This window comes from Ailuropoda melanoleuca, chromosome 7 (genome assembly GCF_002007445.2).
Source record: "Ailuropoda melanoleuca isolate Jingjing chromosome 7, ASM200744v2, whole genome shotgun sequence".
In the NCBI taxonomy this organism is placed as follows: Eukaryota; Metazoa; Chordata; class Mammalia; order Carnivora; family Ursidae; genus Ailuropoda; species Ailuropoda melanoleuca.
The window spans coordinates 104,263,797-104,290,366 of record NC_048224.1 but is presented as its reverse complement, the minus strand read 5'-3'; the positions used below and the strand labels follow the sequence as shown (position 1 = coordinate 104,290,366).

The 26,570-nt window shown below is 34.0% G+C and overlaps 1 pseudogene; it reads left to right on the top strand.

Moving 5' to 3' along the window:
* Positions 1-1,752: 1,752 nt before the first annotated feature.
* Positions 1,753-2,607, top strand: LOC100481971 (annotated as a pseudogene).
* Positions 2,608-26,570: the final 23,963 nt, after the last annotated feature.

Sequence of the window (26,570 nt, the reverse complement as noted above, 5' to 3'; positions counted from 1 at the left end):
GTTTCCTGAAGTTCCCTTAGTTGATTTTTATATGTTGTTCAAACCTTGACTCAAACATCTGTTTTCTAAATGTCCAACCTAAATTACTCTCACCATCAAGTCACTATCAATCACTTCACTCTGCTTTATTTCTTTTGACACGAATTATACTCTACCATTATGTTATCTTGTTTATGTATTTATTTATTTTAATTTTTTTTATGTTATGTTACTCACCATACAGTACATCCTTAGTTTTTGATGTAGTGTTCCATGATTCATTGTTTGCATATAACACCCAGGGCTCCATGCGATACGTGCCCTCCTTAATACCCATCACTGGTCTATCCCAATCTCCCACCCCCTCCCTCTGAAGCCCTCAGTTTGTTTCCCAGAGTCCGTAGTCTCTCGTGGTTCATTCCCCCTTCTGTTTACCACCCCTTCATCCTTCCCTTCTTTCTACCGATCTCCTGCTATTTCTTATGTTCCATAAATGAATGAAACCATATGATAATTGTCTTTCTCTGCTTGACTTATTTCACTTAGCATAATCTCCTCCAGTCCTTATTTGTTTTGTGCATACCCATATAGGAATGTAAACCAGATTAGAGAAGAGATCCTATTTTTTATAAAGATATTTTATTTCTTTATTTGAGAGAGAGATAATGAGAGAAGGAGCACAAGCCAAGGGGAGGGGCAGAGGGAGAGGAAGAAGCAGGCTCTCCACTGAGCTGGGAGCCTAAGGTGGGGCCTGATCCCAGGACTCTGGGATCATGATCTGAGCCAAAGGCAGACGCTTAACCCCTGAGCCACCCAAGCGCCCCAAGAAGAGATCCTGTTGTATTCACAGCTGCATCCCACACACTAAGAAAACAGTTGGGACTCAATAAATAAAGCACAAATGAATGTGAATACCCTGGAGAAAAGGGAGAAAGAATATTTACTTTCTCTCAACCAGCTTATTCCATAATGCTAGAAACAAAGGTCTTAACAACTCTAAGTAACGTATGTCTCTTATTACCTCTTGATATGAATAGATTCTCCATACCAGCTGAATTTCAGAAAAATTCCAGAGAAAGGCTGTGATTGGTCTCACTTTGATCACATACCCCAATGTCTGGACGAAGTATTGAAAATGGCAAATTTAATATACTGTCCTGCAGATTGCTGGTGCCAGCTAATATCAGTTTTTTCCTCCCTCTGAGCACTCCACCAAACTAGATTTCACAAGGCCCTGGCTTTGGGGTAGCTCTTGCATATGGAATATGTGTGGAAGTGATGTGTAACAGCTGAGGTTAATGAGAGGGAGTTCTCGTCTTGTTCTCTTTCCTCTGCTGACAGCCAGATAGAAGACAAAACTCTTAGAGGACTCAGAGGTCATAGGGTATAATGGAGTCAGCTAATAGAAGGAACCTGGACACTAGAATGATTGCATGGCAGTGACCCATTGACCTCTAATCAACTGTATCTTAGGCTAAAAAATACACTTTTGTTGTGATTATCTACTGAAACTCTAGTATTGTTTGTTACATATGTTATTGTTTTCACCTGTGTGAATAATACATATCCCTCCATTCTCTAATTTTCTGATTAAAGCCTAAGGCCTTTTGCCCTTCTGCAATGCGAAGATGCATCAGAAGGTGCCAGATTTGAGTCAGAGAGAAGATCCTCACAAGAACATGATCGGTGCTGGCACCTTGACTTCGGACTTCCAGGCTCCAGAACTCATATCCACACTTCAGTTTCTGTGCCTATCAAGAGTTTTAATTCATCATGAATCACCCATCATCAGAAGAAATTCAACTGAGGGCTCACCAGGTTATGGACGGGTCTCTGGAAAATTCAAGAAGAATCCTGGGTTTAACCATTGAGTCTCAGGATGTAAGAGTCAAGACTAACACTATGCTGGATGAATAAGGGGTGCAAATAAACCATATACAAGAAGACATGGACCAAGTAAGTAGAGACGTGAGAGAGGCAGAGAAAATGTTAGCAGGACTCAATGGGTGCTGTGGCCTTTGTGTCTGCCCATGTAACAAGATAAAGAAGATCGAGGCTGGTAAGGCTCATAAGGCAACATAGAGAGATGGCAGAGACAACTCTTCTAGCAGTGTAATATCTAAGCAGCCAGGCCATGTGACAAATGGTCAGCCTCAGCAAACAACCATAAGAGCCATCAATGGCAGATACATAAACATACAGCCAGGGGCGGCTGAGTGGCTCAGTCGGTTAAGCATCTGCCTTGGGCTCAGGTCTTGATCCCAGGGTCCTGGGATTGAGCCCCACATCAGGCTCCCTGCTCAGCAAGGAATCTTCTCCCTCTCCCTCTGCCCCTCTCCCCTGCTCATGCTCTCTCTCTCTCTCAAATAAATAAACAACATATTTAAAAAAAAAACAACATATAGCCAGGGATGCTGGAGAAGATGAAATGGAAGAGAACCTGACTCAAGTGGGCAGTATCCTAGGAAATCTAAAAAAAAAAAAAAAAAAAAAAAAAAAAAAAGGCCCTGGACGTGGGGAATGCGATTGAGGCTCAAAATCAACAAATAGACCAGATCCCAAAAAGACTGATATGAGAATCACATTAACATTCCTGGTAGCAGAGAAAAGAAACTCATTGACAGCTAAAGTGACTGCTACACTTTTTTTTAATCATTTATTCACTTTCTTAGTTAACCCTTCAAGTCATTACCTTTACAGAGTTTGAAATTTTGGTTCCATAGTCTTCTAATCAGAAAATAATATGGAAGAAGAGCAGAAGTAATAGCCTCTGTATTTTTTTTGTATATTTCTATGTATTTTTATGTTTTTTAATTTTATTTTATTAAAATAAGATTAATTAACATATACTGTATTATTAGTTTCAGGGGTAGAATTTAGTGATTCATCAGTTGCTTGTATCACCCAGTGCTCATTCCATCAAGTGCCCTCCTTAATGTCCATCACCCAGTTACCCCATCCCCCACCCACCTCCCCTTCAGCAACCCTTAGTTTGTTTCCTAGAGTTGTCTGTTACGGTTTGTCATCCTCTCTGATTTCATGTTATTTTATTTTTCCCTTCCTTCCCCTATTATCCTCTGTTTTGTTTCTTAAAGTCCACATAGGAGTGAAATCATATGATAATTTTCTTCCTCCGATTGACTTATATTACTTAGCATAATACCCTCTAGTTTGCTCCACATCATTGCAAATGGTTAAGATTTCATTTTTGATGGCTGAGTAATATTCCATTGTGTGTATACACCACATCTTCTTTAACCATTCATCTGTTGATGGACCTCTGGGCTTTTTCCATAGTTAGACTGTTGTGGACATTGCTGCTATCCACACTGGGGTGCAGGTGCCCTGCCTCTGTATGTTTTTATGTTCTCTCTTGCCCTGGAGAGTAGACTGCTGCTCTACCTTTCTTCTAGTGTTTTCTTTCTTACTTCATACTCTTAGGTGGGTTTTCATACATCATATATAGTGTTATTTTTCATTCTCTTCATCGATTTTATCAGATTCTTTTGCTTTCAAGATTTGGAAGTATTACCAAAATAGTTGAAAAAGAAAGCTGGGGTGGGAGGAAGTGGTACAAGAAGAGGCAAGAGATAAGAGGTTGGACCTCAGTAAAACCCACAGTCCACAAAGCAAAAGTTGCAGAGCAGTAGTAAATACCTAATTGGGCTTAGTTTTTAATTAAATTACTGTTATTGCCAATTTATGCTAATGCTTGGTTTTGGAGATTTTATGCACAATATTTTTGTCATATGTGATGAATTTGCAACCCCTGCTATGAAAACCAGAATGAGTTTTCTTAAAGTGAGCTTAATTTCTGAACTCTGTATATGTACATAGGTTTTCTGATCTCATTTCATATTGTGCCATAAAAGAATGCTCTGTATAAATGAATGGCTTTTTATTTTCATATTATGGTATCATGGTCCCATTATAGGCCTGTTAACCTCATTAATTTATCATTGGTCTTTCAAGGAAAAAAATATGTAAATATGTATGCGTGACATGAGAATTTTTGTTTAAAGCAGGGCTTAAATTTTTTTGGAAAAGTTTGACAAAGTATATCATGTCAATTCAGTTTTACCTCAATGTCCAGAATTATGTTTAGATAGGAAAAAAGAAACTCATTTTGATCTCAGGTAGAAAAATAGATTGATTTGAGTTTCATGTAGGTTTAAACTTTTAAAATGCCAGACTTTATTTTGTTTAACTGAAAGTAATTTGGAAAATTAATCAAAAAGTCTGAGGCTTTTTATATGTGTATAGTGCATTGATTTGAGTTTCTAATTAATTTAAAAATAACCAAATAATCAAAATTTATTACTTTTATTGAAAAATAAATAAAACACCTCCATATAGCACCATCTTTTTTTATAATTTCATATTATTTTTAAGAAATTAACAACTTATGATATTTACAAATAAATCAAACATGCATACCACTTCTATGTTTGGGGTTTTTGTTTTGATTTTTGGTTTCCTGTTTATAATATTCCATCTCTTTGATATTAATAACACTCAGTATTTGTTTTGCTATCAACTTGATATAGTCTTCCCGACTGACCCTTACTTACTTTTAATAAAAGCACAGCCGCATTCCTTTCAATAGTTATATTCCATCTTTTTACTGATTACTACTCAAAGTAGTCAATTGAAAATTATTAAAACTAGCACAAAGCTCTTTTAAGAATGAGTATATTTTACCTTTGATAAGAGCACAACTCAACTGGTAGATGGAACTTTGAGGACATGTTACAGGACGGCCTACTAGCAGAAAATTTTTATTATGTGTAAATATCTGTCATTATTTTTTCAAATGAGTAGAAAGGGGACAGGCCAGATCACTGATTTAAAAAGGTCAATTTGGAGAGTTTATAATTTCCTACCCCTCACCCCCACTACCCAGTACTACCACTCTGGTCACAAATCCATTCTGTCCTATATAGTTCTTGTAAATGTACGCTGTTATTTAGTATTGTTACCGTTAGCTAGTTTCTAGAAACAAAGCCAAGGAAATCTTTCTCAATTAGCTTTCTTCTACAAAATTCACATTCATCATTTCAGGATTGATTCAAAGATCTCATCAGATAAATATTAAACTATTCTGTTACAGTCCCCTGATCTGGAGGGTGTTGCTTCTTCTTTATCTTATTTAATAAAAGAGTGTGAAAGTGTGTAGGAAAACTATGTAATGTAATTATTGTTTATCTGTAGGTCTCTCATACCGCACAACAGCATAGGCCATGAGATACTTTAGAGAAGAGCCATTATTTTATTCACATTTAAAAGTATTCAGTTTTGAGTAAGTAACGTGGTAGGTATTTAATAAAAAGCTAGCATGTATTCACTGCTTACTAAGCTCCAGGAACTCCAATACATATATTTTTTTAATGTGGGTTATTTCATTACCCATCGAAAGAACACTACAAAGCTCATCCTATTAGTATTTCAATTAAGAATTTACATTTTTTCTCAAAGAGTGTCTTGAAGGTAGTAAATGTTTGAGCAGTCTGTCTGGGCAAATGATGGTGAACACTTGATATAATGTCCCTGCTTTTCTGGTGTTTACAGACTACTGGGGTGATCATACATCAGTCAAAGGGTTTTAACAAAGAATGCATAATTATACATTGGGGTAAATGCACTGAATCAAAGGATGTATTACTTTTGATTATATTCTATGTTTTTATATTTGAATTTATTAACAGATTAAATTTATTTGTTGCTATGAGCAATACATTTATAATCTTGTCTTATATTACTTTGCAGATAATGAATACTACCCATAATAGATTCATTTTATTTAAGCCATGAATGCAAATTAGTTCCAAATTCTGGAAGTTATCCCAATGTGTTAGTTTCACTGAAAAATACCATGTTCTTAGATTTCATATCTGAAATATTTACAGTGTTACAAAGATTCATTGTGTCTCTCTTCCTACCTTAGTCTTTGTACTTAATAAAAGCATGTCATACATATTTGCAAATGTTTCATTAAAAGAGTTATTTAAAATGAGATTTTCTTTCTGATATTCTTTTATGAAGAGTGCATTCAGTCTCTTAAGAGAAATGTTTCTGTAGACTTGTCATTGTAATATTATTAATGAGAGTTTTGTCCTCACTCCTTAAACTTCGTACTTTACCTACGTTTACTCTTTAAATAAACCACTGCATGGGGAAACTGGTGAATATATATTTTGCTATTATCAGTGTTTCTGATTATTGTGGTTGTCCCTTAATCCTATTGATCTTAGTCCTGAGTCATACTTACTGTGTAGAAATCAATATTAATCTATTAAAACTGTCACCAGTGAAAATAGCAGACTGGTTTTCTGCTTGGAGTTAATTTTCTGAATGGATCTATATTTCTGGTGGATCTATTGTTTTTATTATTTTTACTGATGTTTGTAATAGTGATTATATAACCATGTAGGACAATCTAAAAGTCAAACATGCTATATGTCAAGAAAGAAATTCACAATGAGTGAAATAAAATATTTTTAGAAAGAAACTGTTATCCCACAAAGGAAAAATATCATTTTATGAATAAAAGGGTTATTTGAGAAAGGAAAGTTTTGTCTTAGGGTTTCTTCTAATCTCACATTCTGTAATTGAAACCAAAAAGTAAAAGGTTGCCAAATAAATACAAATATACCTAAATGGAACAGATTTACCGTCCAGAAATAAAGGCAGATACACTCAGGAACCTAATATATATTTACAAGTCTCTGAGTAAGAGATGCTTCAGTTTGCAAGTGAAATTGGCTTGTATAACTTTCTATTGGAAGAAAAGCAAACATAAATCCACGCTTCACATCAAATGCTGAATTGATACTTAATGAATTAAAGACATTCATTGAAAATAAAATATTAACATGTTAATAAAAAACTGAAGATAATACTTAAATATTTTTAATATCTTACAGTGGGGAATATATTTCTAAATAAAACCTTCTCCTATGCCTCCTACCAAAATATTCAAAAACAAACTGGAATCATAGCAGCTCTTAAATTATCAATGTCCTGAAACTCACTTTTAAATAAATTTACTGAATATTAGGGAAAATTCAGTTTATGGCTATGAATGATTGCTCTGGTATATATACATATATATACACGAATTATTGGGAGATTTGTAAAATTAGAATATTATTAAGAGGAATAAAAATGCTTAGTCGAGTTTTAAAGTGACTTTAAGTAGTAGTCTATACAGCACTGAAGGAAAATATTATACACGTCATGACTCTAATCAATGTTTTTGCTCTTTGAATAACCAACACTATATTAATCATTCCTACCGGTAGTTTTCAAAAAAGGAGGTAAAATAAGTTCAGCTCATTCATTATGTCCCCGATAAGTCTTAGAATCCATAATAGGAAAGATGGAGATACCGAAGTATGTGACATTTTAAAATTTAAGTAACAAAATATATCATTAAAAGAAAAACTGAAAATGCCAGACTGAAGAAGAAAAAAATATAAATTGTGTGAAAAGGATTTTTTCCCAAGTATTTATAAACGATTTTTTAAAAGAGATAGAAAAGAGTGTATGCTGGCAATATTCAGAAACTAAAGTTAAAATAAGCAGGAAAAAAAAAGGCAAGTGTTCTAGTAGACAATGTCTTTAAAATCAAACCACAAAGCTGGTTGCAATACAGGATCATTTTTAAGTTTGAAATAACACTATGTACAATAAAGTATTTAAATTAGAGGTAATTATAAAATAATATTTGATATGGTTTTAATCAAAGCTACAAATCATATCCTCATGCAGAGAACTTTTCTTCTCTAAATTTCTTCTAGATTTTTTTTTCTTAAAATGTTGTTGTTTTGTTTGTTTGTTTTTTAACACAAAACAGGTAGAAGTTGCTATTCTCATTAAGGAGCCAAGAGATTCAAATTGTTTCTATGTGACTTGCTCCTTTATTGGTCAAATGAGTCTAATCAACCACTCATATATCCTCTGATCATATGACGTTGTTAAAATTCAAAAAAGCCTTTCAAATAGATAAACTAATAGCATGAATTCATTAGTATGTTCATGTGTGGTTCCTGTTGAAAGTGAAAGTACTGTATGGTGACTAACATAATATAATAAAAAATTACTATTAAAAAAATATAAAAAAGTGAAAATAGATGTTATATTATCTGCTATAGAGTTTCGTTTGAATATTTTATTCATAATCTAACTCTAAATTCTAATAAATCTGATTCTGAGAGTTTATTTTTCTTATTAGTGATGACAATAATCTCTACTTTGTGTAAAAAAGCTAGAAAAAAACATTAAGAATAATATAGAATTAAGAGCCAATCTAACCAAAGTAATTAAATGTTTTAAAATTGAGCAAATAAATTCCTTACTAAAAAATCATTATATTTTCTACTACAACTCCAGCTGGAAATTTAACTTATATTAATAATACTTTTGTCAGATCAGATATGATTCCTAAATAACAACTGATATATGTCTTTTCATTCCTCTAAAATTAAAGGAAAAACAGTGAAAGAGACTTTCCCTCCTTCACTGAAGGTACGCGAACCTCATCAAAAGGTGTTACTCAGTCTTTAATTCATGATTTTCTTTAATTTTGTATCTTTTTTTCATGGTCGTTCTTTTTTTTTTTTTTTTTTAAAGATTTTTTATTTATTTATTTGACGGAGAGAGAGACAGCCAGCGAGAGAAGGAACACAAGCAGGGGGAGCGGGAGAGGAAGAAGCAGGCTCATAGCAGAAGAGCCTGATGTGGGGCTCGATCCCAGATCGCTGGGATCACGCCCTGAGCTGAAGGCAGACGCTTAACCGCTGTGCCACCCAGGCGCCCCTCATGGTCGTTCTTGACATAGCTCTGATTCTTCCTGTTACAGAATTCCTTTTTTATACCTCAGGACAATGGTCTAATTGCCTTTACATGACTGCTCTGTCATTACTAAAAATGTTCTTACTGAAAATTCATGTTTTTGGTCTCTGCCTTTGAAAGCATCATATATTTATATTTCTTCTAAGTGTATAATGTCCTTTCTCTCTCTCTCTTTTTTTTTAAAGATTTTATTTATTCTTTTGAGAGAGAGAGCGTGTACAATTGCAGGGGCAGAGGGAGAGGCAGAGGGAGAGTCTGAAGCCTACTCCCCACTGAGCAGGGAGCCAGACAGGGGACTGGATCTCAGGACCAGGAGATCATGACCTGAGCAGAAGGCAGACACTTAAACATCTATCTCAGCCACCCCCGCACCCCTATAAATGTCGTTTCGAGAACTCCCTCCCCCACCAAAGTATTGAAGAACAACAACAACAACAAATATATATATATATATATATATATACGCTCACATAAGGAAATAGTTGTTATCTAGTCTAATCTTAACCTGTGTGTGGCAATATATTCGATATTGCCACTGAAAATATTTTGAAGCAATATGATTTAAACCTTAGGTTTGCCTTAGTAAAGTAAAAAGCAAGAGTGTTTCTTTATAAAAATTAAGTGTTTTTTAGTGATACTCATTTCATATCACCTTCCCATAGCTTTGTCCTGAAGAAGCAGAAACAAATTTATATACTAGTTTAGTATACTTTTGTTATGGATTATTTTTTAAAGAAGCACAGTGAGCATGAACAATGAATAGAATGCATAATGTATGGGAAGATGAAGAGTGAATAATAAATTTTTAACTTAAACAAGAACCTATTTTTCTTGAGGCTCAATAGTTTGATCAACACACTGTGTTTTAAAATGCAGCTTATAACCTACCATACTGAAATAGGCAGGAGAATGTATTTCAGATAAAATATGAATTAAGAAATCTCATCCTTTGGTTACATGTCTCAGGGAGTTGGACTTTTCCCTAAATATTTCAATCTAAAGAGAGACACCTCAGTAAAATGAAAACAAATGACAGTGCTATCTCCAAAGAGACAGTGTATTATTTTAAAATGGATGAAATGGCCCATGCTCTGCCCTATGACAGTTAAATGCTCAAAATGAGACAGTCAAAAATGCAGTTAACTCATTCCCACAGACATGAAATTGAGTCTCCATTTTTGTTCTAATTTGAGGTGAAGAAGAGAGAAGGAAAGAGCACCGAATCTAAAGAATACTCTTACAAAGGTTTTATGTTAGCAATAACCAGGGACATAGCACAATCTTAAATAATGTCATTGCAACTTAGAGCTAACCTTATTGATGAACACCTAATATTCTTCATTGTAAAGATTCAAAAAGTGAAAAACAATCATTAAGTCGTTATTAATGGATAATTAATTTTAACTGAATTATGAGTTGCTAGGTCTTTAGATTTGAGTTTGAAAATTTTATTAGACGATAAACTGACAATGGAATATGACACAAATATAATCACATGGATTCAGATACACTCCTGATATGCAGTTCTGTTGTCTGATCCATATCAGGGATGCTAATGGCATCCAGTGTCTGACTGTCAGATTTATTTCATTTAAGCAAAATTTAAAACTTCATAAAATCTCAGGACAAAATGTCCCTCAATTTCCACATTTGCCACAATGTAGTAGAAGAAATTTTGTGAGGGAATATATAAGTATTTGTACATATTTGGTGATAGGATTTCTCCTCTTTTTTTTTTCCTCACCTCATCCTTTTGGGAAAGAGTTATTTTTTACATATTAAAATGCAGCCAATTTAGGCTATAGAAGTGATTACTATTAGCAAGGTAAAGTCCGTTTAGCTTTCAAACAGCTTTCAGCTGTTTCTCTTTAAAAAAATGAAACTTGCGTAGAACAAATTTCATCGTTACCCCCAGGGAGTTAATGATCTGGTGGAGTTAACATAGAAGTGACGTCATGATGAACAAGCTTACAGCACAGTGAGGTTGGTTCCATCTTGGTAGAAGTACAGAAGGCTCTGAAGGTTACTAAATATAGAAAATCAAGCCATACTCCAGAATCACAGAGTGTTTCTGGATGAATATTAATGATTCAAACAAAAGGAAATGGAGAACTAAAAATGTCTAAGCAAAAGGGACAACAGAAGAGACCTGGAAGGGAAGAGAAGAGAAGCATTGTGCTTCAAGGGCGTGTAATTCTGTTAGCCTGGGAGAGGTACACATCATCCGGGAAATGTAGAACATGTATGGCCTGTGAAGGGATTTGGATTTTCATTCTGAAGCCAAGGGAGATTTGTCAGCCAATCTCTGGAGCTGCAGTGGGAACCTGAGATTTGAGTGAGTCAGTGGAGATGAGGAGAGGATGCCCAAACCAGAGGCAGGGAGACATTTTAAAAGATGGCACAGTGTAATCTTCTTGTTAAGAAAAAAAAAAAAAATCCACTTCTTTTTTTTTATATCAGTGGTCTTCAAGTGTCACCCTCAGATCCCTGGGGTTTCTGAGATAAGTTCATAGATGGGGTCCATAGATGAATGCTATTTTTGTAATAATGCTAAAACATTATGTTTCCTCCTCACTGTATTGACATTTGCACAATGCATTCTCAGGGGGAAAGTCTGGTTTCGTTTAGGACTGTCATTGCTAGAGCAATAAAAATTTAAAAAATATATTGTCTACCTTTCAGTCAGGTCTTATTTATATTCTGTGTTACAAAATGGGAAGTTTGCATGAAGCACTTGAGTTGCATACAGAAGTACCTGGTTATTTTGAGGGATATCACTTACACGGTTGTGTGAGTTGTGAGCTGAACCAGCAGCTTTTGTTTTCATGGAAGATCATATTTACTTAACCCAATGACTGAAACAGAGTATGGTTTTGCAGGCTTATTTATTTCTAGACATTTTCTCAAAATGAACAAAAAACATAATAAGCCTGCAACTTCAAAGAAAACAATTAATAGTACTTCTTAATTTAGAATATAATGTGTTCCAAACTGTCTTTTCTTTCCCATTCCCAGTTCTGCTCAGGATCAGAGAACTCATGTAATTTACCCCAGTTTACACTACTGGCACATATATTGTTCTGATTTAATCTCTATTATTTTTCATTAAAATTCCCAATGTTAGAAGAGATAATTGGCATATCATTGCTCTTATACTTTCTAGAATTGTATGGGTGTTAGCATTCAGGTAGCAGATGTCAGAATGATGAAATAAACTAACTAGCATTATTTTCCTTGAAAATACAAATATCTGGGCCCACAGTGGAAGATTCTGAATTAGTCATTGTGAGTATTTTTGTTTTGTTTTGTTTTTGTAAATACTTTAGGTGATTGTAATGTTTGGTCAAGATTGAGAAACACAGACCTAGACTGTTTTCCCTGAAAGTTAAATATGCTATGTAAGGTAGCAATAATAAAAACTTTGTCAAATTTGATTAAATCTGCAGGCATCTCAGATCCCTGTCCACTACACATTTTTCCTTAATTTGTCATTGAAAGAATTTAATGTCTTTGCAAATATATTTTTATTGTAATGATGAGCTAATTATTACTTCTATGATCCAAACTCCTTTGAAGGTAGCTAATTTCCCAATTTCCCAAGTATGAATCCTAGAGTACTTCCAAAGGGGGTCCAGATGTGACTAAAAATGTACAGTTGGAAGCCACCAGTCCCAATTATATAACTTATCAACTTTTGAATCTCTACCGCAAACTGTGAATTGCCGCCAAACACTCCACTTAGATGGACTGGAATATTTAAGAGTTATAATCGCCTTAGCGAAACAAATTTGTGGCTTAGAGTAGAATCTTCATTCTCTTAGGCAAAGATGCTAACAAAATTATCTCTCTGCTGACAAAAAAAAATGGAATGAAATATTTCAAGTTTTGATTAGCCATTTAACTTTTGGAAATGCATAAATAATATTTATATTCTGCACAAATCTAACACTAAGTGGTTATAACTCTAATGGCATAAGATATACATAATGTATATTCATGAATTAGTTGTACAATACTTAAATGCATTAATAAGTAACAGTTTTGCATTATACAACCTACAAACATTCATTTACCAATAGTTTGTTGATCCATTTGCAATTCTTCTACTGTTTATTTAGAACTAATTTCCATATTCTTCCTGATATGTAAACATGCTACCCTATTAATTTAACTTCAGGATTCCAGTTCACTAGACAGATTTATGCCCCTATTACATAATTGCTCTTGTTCTTTCTACTAAAACTGTAAGTTTATGAAATCTTGTTGTAAGTATGAATATAGATTTACTAATGAAGTAAAGCTATTAATATTTGAATGCATTCAACTCCTCAGAGTGCATACTTAATGGAACATACAGTCAACTAATATACTAGAAAAACTTTGAGAATGAGATTAACTATCTGTGTGTGACTTAAGCTTTGACCGAGAAATATACATTTCTATCAAATTAGCTGAACCTATTCTTTTAAAAAGGGCACACAAATTTAAATTTCAAAAACTAGGAATTTTTAGAAGGAGACACAGATTTTAATTATATTAAAGTAAAATGAGACATTTCTGACATTACATTTAATCTTACTCTGTCAAAGTGAACATTTGAGACTGCTGTTTACTGAGTATATAGACAGTGTGACAGAATCCGTGGGTGTGTATCATCCTGGTGGTTAAATAACACACATGAAAACAACTATACAAGTTGATGACTGCACCAGTTTAATGTAAGAAAATTCATTGAGAATCTCCCAAAAGAAAAATTCATCTTAAGAATCACAGATGAAAGGTAAGCAAGTTCGCAGTTCCTGTTCAGGTTTTATTTCTAGTGATTTTTAGTCATATTATCAATTTACCTTCTTGGGGCAAAACTATCCCTGAGATTTTATTTATCTGCTTGTAAGTGCATGACAGAGTGATGTTCACCTTAACTTGTACACACATTTGTAAACTAGGATTCTTTTAAATTTTCTGTAGCACTAACATGTAAGATACAACTAAGTAATGCCTAAACCCTTTGGCTGAGCATGTGATCTTAGGTGCATTGAAAGATGAGAAAAGTGAGTTCTTCAGAAGAAAAGAACTTTCCCAGTGCTGTGATGACTAAGTCAGCACAGGAATACATCTACTTTGAAAGTCCCTGGCTATTATAGGACACTGTGGCAAATCGACCAAGGGAAAATATTTCAGGCTAATGATGACATTATATTAATATGGGATGAACTCTTAGTTCTACCATAGATTATAAGAATCTGTTATGGTTTGGTTCCTTTGACTCAGGTCATGATCCCAGGGTCCTCAGGTCAAGGTGACCATCAGGGTCCCTGCTCGGTCGGGTGTCTGCTTCTCCCTCTCCCTCTGCCCCTCTCCCCCACTCCTCTCCTGTTCTCTTTCACATGTGTTGTTTCTCTCCCCCTCTCTCAAATAAATAAATAAAACCTTAAAAAAAAAAAGGAACCAATTTAAGAATCCAAAAATGCATGTTTGATAAATATGTTATTTCTTCTTCTTTCAAGCACTGGAATGATTCCTCAACAACTGGTTTATCTGGTAACTACATTCTTCATTTCAATACAGCTTTGTGAGTGTATAAATCGTATTGTTTATGTTTTCATCTAAGGCATTGTATATTAGGTGTCAGGTGACCCACTGAGCAATTTAACTTAAAAAAACTCATAATTATGGTCAGTTACTGTTTTCTAATCTAATAGCTACTTTTGAGTTACCGATAAGGAGATCCTATCTCATCACTCTCATTAAACAGTATGCTGGAAATCACGGTTAGTGCAATAAGACAAGTAAAAGAAATAAGAGGTATGCAGCTTGGAAAAGGGAGAAAATAAAACTGGGTTTATTCACAGATGTCATGATTTATTATGTAGAAAATGCGGAAGAATCTATAAAAAACGTCTAGTACTAATAAGTGAATACAGCAAGATCACAGTAAATAGCCTCACTGTAAAAAATTCAGTTGCTTTCTACATACTAACAATGAACAATTGGAATTTAAAATTTAAAATAACTACCACTTCTATTCATACTAAATATTGAAATAATTTGGACTATATATAATAAATTATGTGAAGAATCCATGCTGAAGAGAAAAGACTAATGGAAGAAACAAAAAACATGTATAAATGAATGCAAAGCTATTCCACGTTGAGGAATTAGAAGACTCCATATTTTTAAGATGTCCATGTTCCCCGATTTGATTGATATAATACTAATTGAAAATGCAGAAAACTATTTTGTAAATATTGGCAAAGTAATTATAAAGATTACATGGTAAGGCAAAAAGCTTGGGATAACCAAAACAATACCGAAGAAGATGAACAAAGTTAGAGAAGCCACACTACTCTTTCAATAATTCCCATAAAGTTTAGTAATAAAGACAGTGTGGTATTGACAAAGTAGTGGACACACAGATCAATACAAGACAATGAGAAATCCAAAAAAATAGACCCACACAAATGTGGCCAACATGTATGATTTTTTATAAAGACACAGGGCAAATCAATGGAGAAAAGAGTCATTTCAACAAATGGTACTGGAACAATTATAAATCATATGCAAAAACAAAACAACCTAGATACAAACCTTACACCTTTCAAAAAAGTGAGCTCACAGTTTATCAGAGATCTAAATGTGACCGGCCAAACTATAAAATTTCTAGAAGGAAACAAGAAGAAACTCTACATGATCTTTGTAATGAGGTTTTAGAGACAACACCAAGAACATGATGCATGGAAAAGAAAAAAAAAAAAACAATAAATTGGACGATATTAGAATTAAAATTTCTGCTCTATGAAAGAGATAGTTAAGAAAAAAATGCGTGCTGAAAACTGGAAGAAGATAAAAGTGAAACACATACCTGATAAAAGACATTGGTATGGTTAATTTCATGCCTCAATTTAACTGGCCATGGCACACCCAGATTACACATTGTATCTGGGCCTGTCTGTGAGGGTGTTTCCAGATAGATTAGCATTTCACAAGTGGACTCAGTAAAGTAGATTGCCTTCCCTAATGTGGCATTATCCAACCTGATGAGGGCCTGAATAGAACAAATGATGGTGGAAGGAAGTATTCATCCCTTTTTTGTGCCTCACTGTTTAAGCGTGGACATCTCATTTTATCTTCACTGACCCCTGGAGTGGGATTTATACCATTGGCTCCCCTGCTTCACAGACCTTTAGACAGAAGCTGAATTATACTACTGGCTTTCCTGCATCTCCAGCTTGCAGATGGCATATCATGGTACGTCAAAGCCTCCATAATTGTGCAAGGCCAATTCCTCTTAATAAATCTCCTTTACATTGATCTATCTATCTATATACCTGTCTCCTATAGCCTACTGGTCTGCTTCTCTGGAGAACCATAATACAGACATCTATTCAAAATATAAGAATAATTCTTTTAAGAATTTAAAAATTTAAAAAGCCAATAAAAGGTAAAATACCTTGAAAGATATCTCACCAAAGAAGATATACAGGTGGCAAAAAAGCATATGAAAAGATGCTTGATATCATTTGTCAAAGAATTGCACATTAAAACAACAGTTAGATACCAGTATAGACCAATGCAATTGATAAATTCCTAAAATCTGACAATATCAGTTTCTGACAAGGATGTGAAGTAACAGGAACTTTCATTCGTTGATAGTCGGAATGCAAAATGTTATATCCACTTTGGAAAACAGTTTGGCAGTTTCTTAGAAGACTGAATTTTGTCTTAACATATAATCCAGAAATCAAGCTTGTAGCTATTTACCCAACTGATTTGAAAATGTATGTCCACGTAAAATCCTGCATATGAAAACTAATAGCAATTTAAATCATATTTGTTACTAATTGGAAACAATCAATTTACCCTTCAATAGGTGAATGAAAGAAACAAAAACAAAACATAACAGTACATATAAACAGAGAAGTACTACTCAATAATTAAGAAAGGATTAAGCTGTTAAGTCACACAAGAATATGGGTTAATCTTAAATGTACATTGCTTTGTGAAAGAAGCCAATTTAAACAGGCTGCATACTGTATGATTCCATTTCTATGACATTTGGGAAGACAAAAAATACTAAGACAGTAAACCCATCAGTGGTTGCTAAGAGTTGGAGGGTATATGTTGAATAGATGAAGCAAAGAGGAATTTTATTGTTAGGGGAGTGAAATTACATGAGACTGTAATAGGTATACCTGGTCCTATCCAAATGTCAAAATTAATAGAACTTTAAAGCACAAAGAATGAATCTTTACATGTTTAAATTAAAAAACAAAACAAAACAGCAACAACAACAACAACAAAAAGGAAGTTAGAGGATCCCAGGATAGAATACCAAATGTGATTTAAAAAATATAGCTTCCTTAAATACTTCTGAAACAAGCTCACTGAATGGGGTAGAAAAAAGGAGCCAAACTAATTAACTTTGGAATTGAGTGGCATATTAAAAGACTAAAGCCAAAAGGAACCCTACACCAGGACTGCAGTCTGGTTGAGAAAGGTGTCTCCCATCTCTGATGGGAGATAACTTGAAATACAGTTTTTCAGTAAGTATTTCTTACTCACTTACTTACTTTCAGTAAGTAAGGTGTCTCCCATCTCTGATGGGAGGTAACTTGAAATACTGTTAAGGCCCTCCATGCTCTCCAGTCATGGCACACGTTTAAGATTGACTTTGCCCTGTGGGTTCTTTCACGGGTTCTTCAGAGACTGATGGCACCAGACCTGTCCAATTGTGTGGGCCATGCCTCTATTTCTATTGCAGCTTATTCCTTAGGAACTCTCTTACTGCTGGGGTTCTTTGCTATCATGCCAGACTTCCCTCTTGGGCGGGCTCCCTCCTAAAATGAGGCCAGGCTGATACGCCTGCAGAATTCGTATGTAGTCACGGGGATTCACTCACTTACTAGCTATTCCCAGAAGGGAGAACAGTTATTTTGCAGGTGCAGCCCTTTACCTTGCCACCCCACAGTTCACTTCATCTTTCCCAAGCAGGGGTCAGGAAATAGTCCTTCATGTCCCCCAATTACCGAAGCACGTAGCACGTGCTCTGAGGTGTTCTGTTGAAACCCTTTCCACTGTAGTTGGGGTTAGAAATAGCATCCTTTCATCCTTATCTCCTGTTTTTATTTTGGAGAAAGCCACACAGACCTCTCTCCTAGTGAACTCCTCTTTGGAAATACCCATCTTATTTTTTTTTTTTTTCACATTGTCTCAAGAGTTCATAGCCTTTATTGTGTTTATGCTTCAGCTGAAGCTGAGGTAGTGAGAGTCCCATTTTAACATCATGTTTCAGTGATCTGGGCTTCTGGAGTAGAACTGTTTTGTTTTTTGTTTTTTTGTCTTGTTTCCTTTCACTTAAACCCGTCACCCTAGAAAATAAAGACACTTACGGAAATGTAAAAAGAAAAAAGAAAGACTTCTTGTAATATGATCATTTGTCATTTTTTTTAATTTGCTGTTTTTATAATTTAAAGCATTACAGGTAAATCTTACTTTAATGTCCATTAAATTAGAGACTACGACTTCCATTTATAACTCATACGCAAAATTGTGAAAGGCTCTACATAATAAACACTTAAGCATAACGTACTGAATGTTTATATGACCGATATGTTGCATTCATTACAGGTAGTGCAACTCCAGAAGGAGTAAAAGACATAATCCCACAAAATTTCATGAAAGTACCATACTAGGTTGAATAGAGGTCCCTAGAAGATATGTCCACATCCTAACCCCTGGAACCTCTAAATGACTTTATTTGGAAAAAGCATCTTTTGCAAACCTAATTATAGTAAGGATCTTGAGATGAGATTCATCAGGATTATCGGAATGGGTCCTAAATCCAATGAAGAGACAAACAGAGGTGACAGAGAGGGAGAAGAAAGAAGGCCATGTTCCAGAGGGAGACAGAATTGGGGTCATGCAGCCACAAGGCCTGGTGACCAGCAGAAGCCAGAGGAGGCAGGAAAGCAATTGTTCCTAGAGCCTCCAGAGGAAAGGTATCCCTGCCAAAGCTGATTTTGGACTTCTAGTTTACAGAAGTGTAAGGGAATAAATTTCAGTTGTATTAAGCCACCCAGTTTGTGGTAACTTGTTCAGTGGCCTCAGGAAATTAAAACGATATGTTCTTAGGGAACTCATCAGGTTAGTCTAAACTACCTTGAAAAATAACTATGTATGGGACAAACACTATTAATTTATATATATATATATATATTGAGAATCCTGACTGAGACAGGTGTATTTTATGAAAACACACAACCATTATTCTCTTCTGCTTTTATTTCACTTATTGGATATGTATAACATAAGTGGATGATAATGACTTTTTATTTTAAGCTCGCTTACCTGCTATATTTTATAGAATTTGTTCTAATANTATATATATATATTCCCCCCCCCCAATTTGTTCTGTTCTCTGGAGAATCCTGACTGAGACAGGTGTATTTTATGAAAACACACAACCATTATTCTCTTCTGCTTTTATTTCACTTATTGGATATGTATAACATAAGTGGATGATAATGACTTTTTATTTTAAGCTCGCTTACCTGCTATATTTTATAGAATTTGTTCTAATATATTAAATATCAGGGTCTCAAGGAGGATATTTTACCTCCGCTAAAGACAAGGTCTAAATGCTAGTATTAATAAAAAGTACATTTTAATGTCATCTTCCTGGTGGAGGAAATAATACAGTTCTATTAAAGCCCGTGAAATCTAGAATAACAGCTATCTCTACAAGTAAAGTTTGGCCAAAATGGGGCCAACCATCAGGACAGAGGCACCTGAAATGACAAATAAATCATGTTTTTCTAAGATTGGATATGACAGGAGTGAAAGAGAATGTGGGATAAGATGTGGAGTCAGAAGAGATGAGACATGGTGCCTACTTTTTATTTATGAACTCTGATGTCAGGAAACTCAAACTATACAGATTCTGTTGACTCATCTTTAAATTGAGAAATAATGTTTTTTATTATTTGCCATATAAATTATTTTAAGAATGAAGAAAGTACTAATTTATGTAAGAGGGTGTGAAGTTATGAAATGATATTGATTTATAGAATTTTTTGCAATTCTTGTTAAGTTCCTGAAGTTAAATCTAATAGAGATTATTGTACATCTCTTGCTTTTCACTAGCAAGTTCTTTTTTCCATGATTTATACATGGAAAGTGGACAGACTAAAATAGAGAGTCTAGCAAGCTGAGAAACTGGCAAGCTCTAGTTCTGCTTTCTGTAAGACTTAGCTAATATCTACACAGACCTCATAATACATTCCTTCTGATCTACTTTAAACAGTTTTATAGCTACATAACCATAAAAGATTAATGCAAGGAAATAGAGTTAAAAGGATGGTGATACTATAACTAGCTACTGTCTGGGTAGGATAGGTCATTAGGACTATTGCTTAGGAATATCTGTGCTGCTAATGGGGTAGGATATGTGGCTTATCATCTATGAAAAATAGCAATTATAGATGATATTTACTTTGATTGGAAGTCAGATGATTTAAAATATAATAGTATCCAAATCCTAACATTTATTGAAAACTGAAATGATGCTGCTACTACCAAGAGAGGCAGAAAAGCAATACAAAGACACCAAAGAAGTCTTCCTTTTCTAACTGTGTAGACAATTGGATATTTCAAAATGCAATCTGTATAAGGATAGTTTAGTCTAAGTTATGATGTTGTGACAAACATTTCCAAAATCTCTATCCCTTAACACAACAAGAAATTATTTCTTTTCTAAATATTACATTTATTCTAGGACCCAAGTTAATGGCTACCACACCGTGTACAATAAAGCTGGTCATGGTGACAGGAGAGAGACGAACTTTTACAGTACCCAACTTCTGTACCATTAACAAGAACGGCCTAAGAAATAAAGCTTTGCTGTTTTATGCCACTGGGATTTTGAGGTTGATTATTATTACAGAATAAACAATTCTCTCCTGACCGGTATAGATATAAGCTCCTAAAGCAGATTACCGGTGGGAATGGAGCATCAGTTTGCATGGAAGATATTCATATCGGAATCTGGAAAACAGATCTTCATGATGCTATGCAGTGCAAAATACAAACAAACGAACAAACAAACAGCCGTCCCTGGCAATACACTAACGGTGTTTTTAGATTACCCCTCTCATCACTCCAAAAAGAGAAAGAAAGACAAAAGATTTTAAGCAACAAAATTCTATTAAAATTAACAATGTGATAAAAGGTGTATTTGTCTATATTAAAATCACCTAGAAGTTATGCTAAACCTCACTATTTATGAGAGAAATTCAGCCAATTTAGGGCAATATTTTTAGCACAAAAGATTAGAAAAACTAAATCTCACAATATTGCACACTGAAAAAATTGTGGCAAGAAAGTTTTATGATTGTTTGGTGGTAATGCAAATTGACAAAACCTGTCTGGAAAATATGTTGTAGTAAAATTTATAAATAGATTAAATAAGTGCTCATTAACATCCCAAGACATAAACCTCTGGGGAACTTTTCTATATGTAAAATTGAGACAGCTGTGGAACTATTCAGAGAAACAATGTTTGTAATGCTACAAAAATAGAAATAATCCAAATGTCACAATAGGAAATGGACATATGGATTTTGGTAAATCATACAAAAGGCTACTATCTACAGAGGGGGGATAAAAGTGCAAAGAAAAGAGAGAGAGAGAGAGAGAGAGAGAGACAAACCAAGAAATAGGCTCTTAACTGTAGAAAACAAACTGATGGTTACCAGAGGGGAGGTGGGCAGGATGGGTGAAATAGGTGATGGGGATTAAGGAGGGGACTCATTGTGTTGAGCACAGGGTGATGTATGGAAGTGTTGAATCACTATATCGTACACCTGAAACTAATATAACTCAGTATGTTAACTCTACCAGAATTTAAAATTTAAAAAACAAAAGTGCAGCTATAAAAATAAAGCAGGGACAAGACCCAAACATATAATATTGAGAAAAAAAAGTTACAAAATGGTACGTGTAGTAAGACATACTTATTAATAATGTATAATATGCATATTCCTATTATTCAAAATTTTAATTCAACAAAATATTATTTGGGAAACCATACAAATTGAAGAAAACTGTAATATAAAATAGATAAAAGTGGCTACTTGTCCAGTGCAAGCCAATTCATATAATTAGGGAAAGGCATATGAAAAAAATAAAATTATATAAAACTTAATTTGTATATTTAAGAACTGACAGACTACGAAATGAGCTAAAAAACCCAAATAACTGCAATAACAAGTAGGTATTGCAGGTTCCAAAATAGGTGATGTGGGAATTAAGAGAAATTATTTTTTCTTCGTTAGTAGGTTGCAAGAAGTTGAAATGTGCACAGATCTCTAGAGATAACGTGGGATTTAGAAAGAATGACAAAGTAACCAGGCATTTGCTTTGATCTCACATTTCTGATTTGTGAAATGATTGGATTATACCAAAGCACACCTCCAGGCCCTATCTTGTTTAACATTCTAGAGTTCAATGGTTTTATAGGGATATTCAGTGTCTTGTGTTGGGGTTGTAGTACGACTGAGTGATTGATGGAGAGGTTTTGCGCTGTACTTAAAGGAAACAACGACTACAGTTACAAAACTGAAGGACAAGATTTTAAGGAACGATTTAATTACACTTCGTTTCACAATACATAATTCACATATTTTTCATTTTCAAGAAAACACGGTGGTTTTGCTTTGTATTGCCTACCAAAACAAGAAAAAGACTTTGTTCAGTTAATGTAAATAATTATTTTAATGCTAAACCTGTCAAATTCAATTTTTCCATTCCTCACCTCACATCTTAATTTCTTTCTAAATGAAATTATTCCCCATTACTGGCATAGCTTTGTCTCTGTCTCTTGCTCACTCTCTTGCTGTCTCTCTCTCTGTGAATTGAATAGATATATGTCTACATATATAAAAATGTATCTTTGCGCCTTATTAAGCTTCATCTTCTATAATCAACATCAAGCATCTATTCCAAATTATCTTTCTTGCCAAAAAAATTATTTTCAATGTTCTTCAGTATATATTTATAAATATATAGATTAAAGCATTTCTACTTATGAATACCTTTCATTTTCAGTACAATGATACTTATTTCCAAATGGTGATATATGGGCATTTCATAATTAGAAATTATTTTGAGTCATCAGGTTGATTTTAAAATTTAATGTATTCTACATATTCTAAATCTTTGAAGATCAGTAACATCTTCCTTGCATATTTTAGTTTTATGCCCTCAAGTTGAAAAGCTATAGCATTTTTCTAATCAAATCATAAACCTGGCAAAGTTTACTGTAATTTATACTTATTTACCTTCCTCAGTTTCCTCAGTTTTTTATTATTAAAGTTTGTACAGAATTTAGTTGGTTTCCCCCTATTGAATTTTTATGTTCCACATCTAATGACATACTACATTCATTAAAATGAGAAAGTTTAAAATTTTTGGTTAATTTTTCCACCATTTGTATGTAAATTCTTAATGTAATGGGTAAAATGTTTATTGTTTTCTAAATTATTTCAAAATGAAAAAAAATACTTAATGCAATATACTCTTTGATCTTAAAAATTTTAAATGATATTTCATGGTATTTTTCTTAAAAAATGGCATTCTGTGTTTAATTACCTATTATTAAATATTACATCAGTCCTCCCTTCTTCCCAAAGGACAACACCTTTAATCATCAGGTAGCTTCCTAAAGTAAGCTGCAGGGCTCTCATTTCCCTTTTTTTCTTGATGTGGCTTCTTAGCTAAATCTTCCTTATCTTGCCTCCCCTGAGGCAATGTTACAACAGATTCTGGCAGAAATTCAGTAATTGCTGAGGTGCTTGATTGCCTCCTGCTGATTGTCACTGAAAACAATTGAACATCATTTCCTTGAATATGTTAGTGCTACAAACTAGCTCTTTACTTTTGACAACACTCAGTTCCAAATCAGTGACTTTTTCAATTATTCTTATTCCTTCAATTTTTAATTCTTTTCTGCTTGAGAGGATTGCTATTGGTGTCTCAATTGATGCTTAGCAATTTTTTAATGTAGGTGAGTTCATTTTGAAGGGTATCTTAGAGAAAACTCTCTCCTTGTCTATGCATGGCTTCATTGCTGTGCTAAATTTTTATACTTGATTAAAAAAAATAAAGCTTGCATATTCTTTCTAAAAGAGGATGAATGACAAATACTGGCTATAGCAACTTAAAAATGTACAATAAAGAGTCACATATTCAAATGTCTAAGAAATAGAAATCTGTTTAACTTTAACAAACCATTTCACATACTTATCACCAGCTACTTGTATCCAACAAAATTGATTGTTCAAAACACGAGGGAAATAGAAGTTTAGAACTGTTTAGGGGGCTGCCTGCGTGGCTCAGTCAGTTGAGCATCCAGCTCTTTGGTTTCAGCTCAGGTCAGGATCCAGGGTGGTGGGATCCAGTCCCACAGCAGGCTCCTCGCTCTGCACGGGTCTGCTTGAGATTCTTTTCCTCTCCCTCTCCCTCTTCCCCCACACCATGAGCACTCTCTCTCTCTCTCAAATAAATAAATAAAATCTTATAAAAAATTTAAAGAAAAACTGTTTTGGGTGGGACATCTCACTTCAGCTAAGGTGGAATTTATATATATATTTTTTAAGATTTTATTTATTTATTTGACAGAGAGAGGGAACACAGGGGGAGTGGGAGAGGGAGAAGCAGGCTCTCTGCTGAGCCTGATTGGGGCACGATCCCAGGACCCTACGATCATGACCTGAACCAAAGACAGACGCTAAAGGACTAAGCCACCCAGGACCCTGAAATTTATAATGTTCTAACTACTTCTAAGAACTATGGTATCATCTATTTTGGGGTAGGCGATCATATTACTCAAGAAGACATAGCTACGAAGTTCTAATAACAGAAAACTGAAGAATATGAAGAAGTAGGAAAGAAACAAAAAACCTCCTTTTAAGGAAGAAGGCCTTACAACAGAAACAAGAGCTATTAGCTTAAATGGGAAAAGTAGAGTAAGGAAGCAGGATTTTATATAGAAGATTAAAGTTTCAAGGTGGAACAGAGTGTAACTACAAATGAAAATCTGTGCCTAATTATCCATATGAAAGAAAATATATATAGTATGGAATGCAAAAAAAAAAAAAAAAGAACAAAAGTATCACTATGTGTAAGCCATGTGTTTTGATAAAATCCGAAATTAACAAGGGGCACCTGGTTAGCTCAGTTGGAGTATGTGACTCTTCAACTCGGGGTTGTGAGTTCTAGACCCACACTGGGTGTAGAGATCACTTAAAATAAAATCTCAAAACAAAAAAAAAGAAATGAATAAGAAATAGTTCATGATGAGGGAATTTTCTATTAGAAAATACCAAATGTCATAGCTATGACTAACTAAATAAACAAAGGCTAAGCACTCCCTAGATTTAAGTTACATATCTCAAAATAGATAAAATCTTTCTGAGGAATTCTAGAGAGGCTTGCCAACAGAGGTAGGTTATTGTTTATTAAATAAGCTGGATGCTTAAAACTGTGCTTATTAAGAACAAAGTGTCTGTTGTGTTTTATTTTCTTAGAGTTTGAAAAACACCACCACTGCAATATTTGAGCGATTTTATGTAATTTTTTATCCTACAAAATCAATTCAATGAGATTTAAAAAAAAATTCTCTTCATTCAGTTTGTTGGACTTATGGGTGTCGGGGAATGAATAATAATAAAGCAGCTAATAACCCTTCAAATTATTCCCTTCACAATTTAAATATTTAATTCAGTTAATTTAATATCCTACTGTACATGTAGATTGGCATCAAAGAAGTAGTCCTCACTGTCTCAAAAGGAAATCCCAGAAAATGTCAACACCTAATGCTCTTGAACGTAGAGAGTATATTTTATAGAAAAGCACAGAAACTGACTCTGGAAAGTGATGCACAAGAATCAAAATCAGAAAGTAAAGAAGTTGATTTTGCTTATTATTTTCACATATACATCAGAGAAACCCTGAGGTCAATTCTTATCATCATAAGCCTATGTCTAAAATCTGTTTCCTTAAGTGTAAAAGAGCTCATTAATTAAGCAAAATATAAATACTCTACGTGTTAAAAATCATTTTGTTAGTTTTCCAGTGTTTTTTTTTTTCTTTTTTAGGGAAATACAATATAAGGACACATTTTAAAATGCAGTAAAAAAGAGTAAATGCTCAATAGGTATTTAAGGAATTGAATTCAAATCAGGCACGTCTTTGATGTTTCTCCCAGTTATAGATCAAGTTCTTTGGATTATGCATATTGAAGAAAAGATTTAGGAGTAAAAGATGTGAAATAAAATTCTTTATTTCACTTTATTTAAAATGAATCTGGCTCTAAAATGTGAATTTTTATTTTGATTCATTTATATTTGATGTGGCTCTAAGGTGTAGATTTTTATAGAGAAATATCAATAATTTTATAATAACCCTGAAAGTGTAAGCAATAGAAATATAGGAAATAAGCTTCAAAAGTTACTGCTGATTGCATAAAGAATTCTTTATGAAAGAAAATTTGTAAATATTTTACTTCTCAAATTAAAAATGAAAGAAAGAAAAGGCACAAATATTTAGCTTAATAAACTTTAGCATAATTGGTAAATGCAGCAAATCATGTGCTCCTAAGTTATTAGGAATACAGCTTCTGTTTTTGTCTACATACTGCTTATTTTGTTTTATAAATCTCTTGGATTCTGAAAAAACTACCA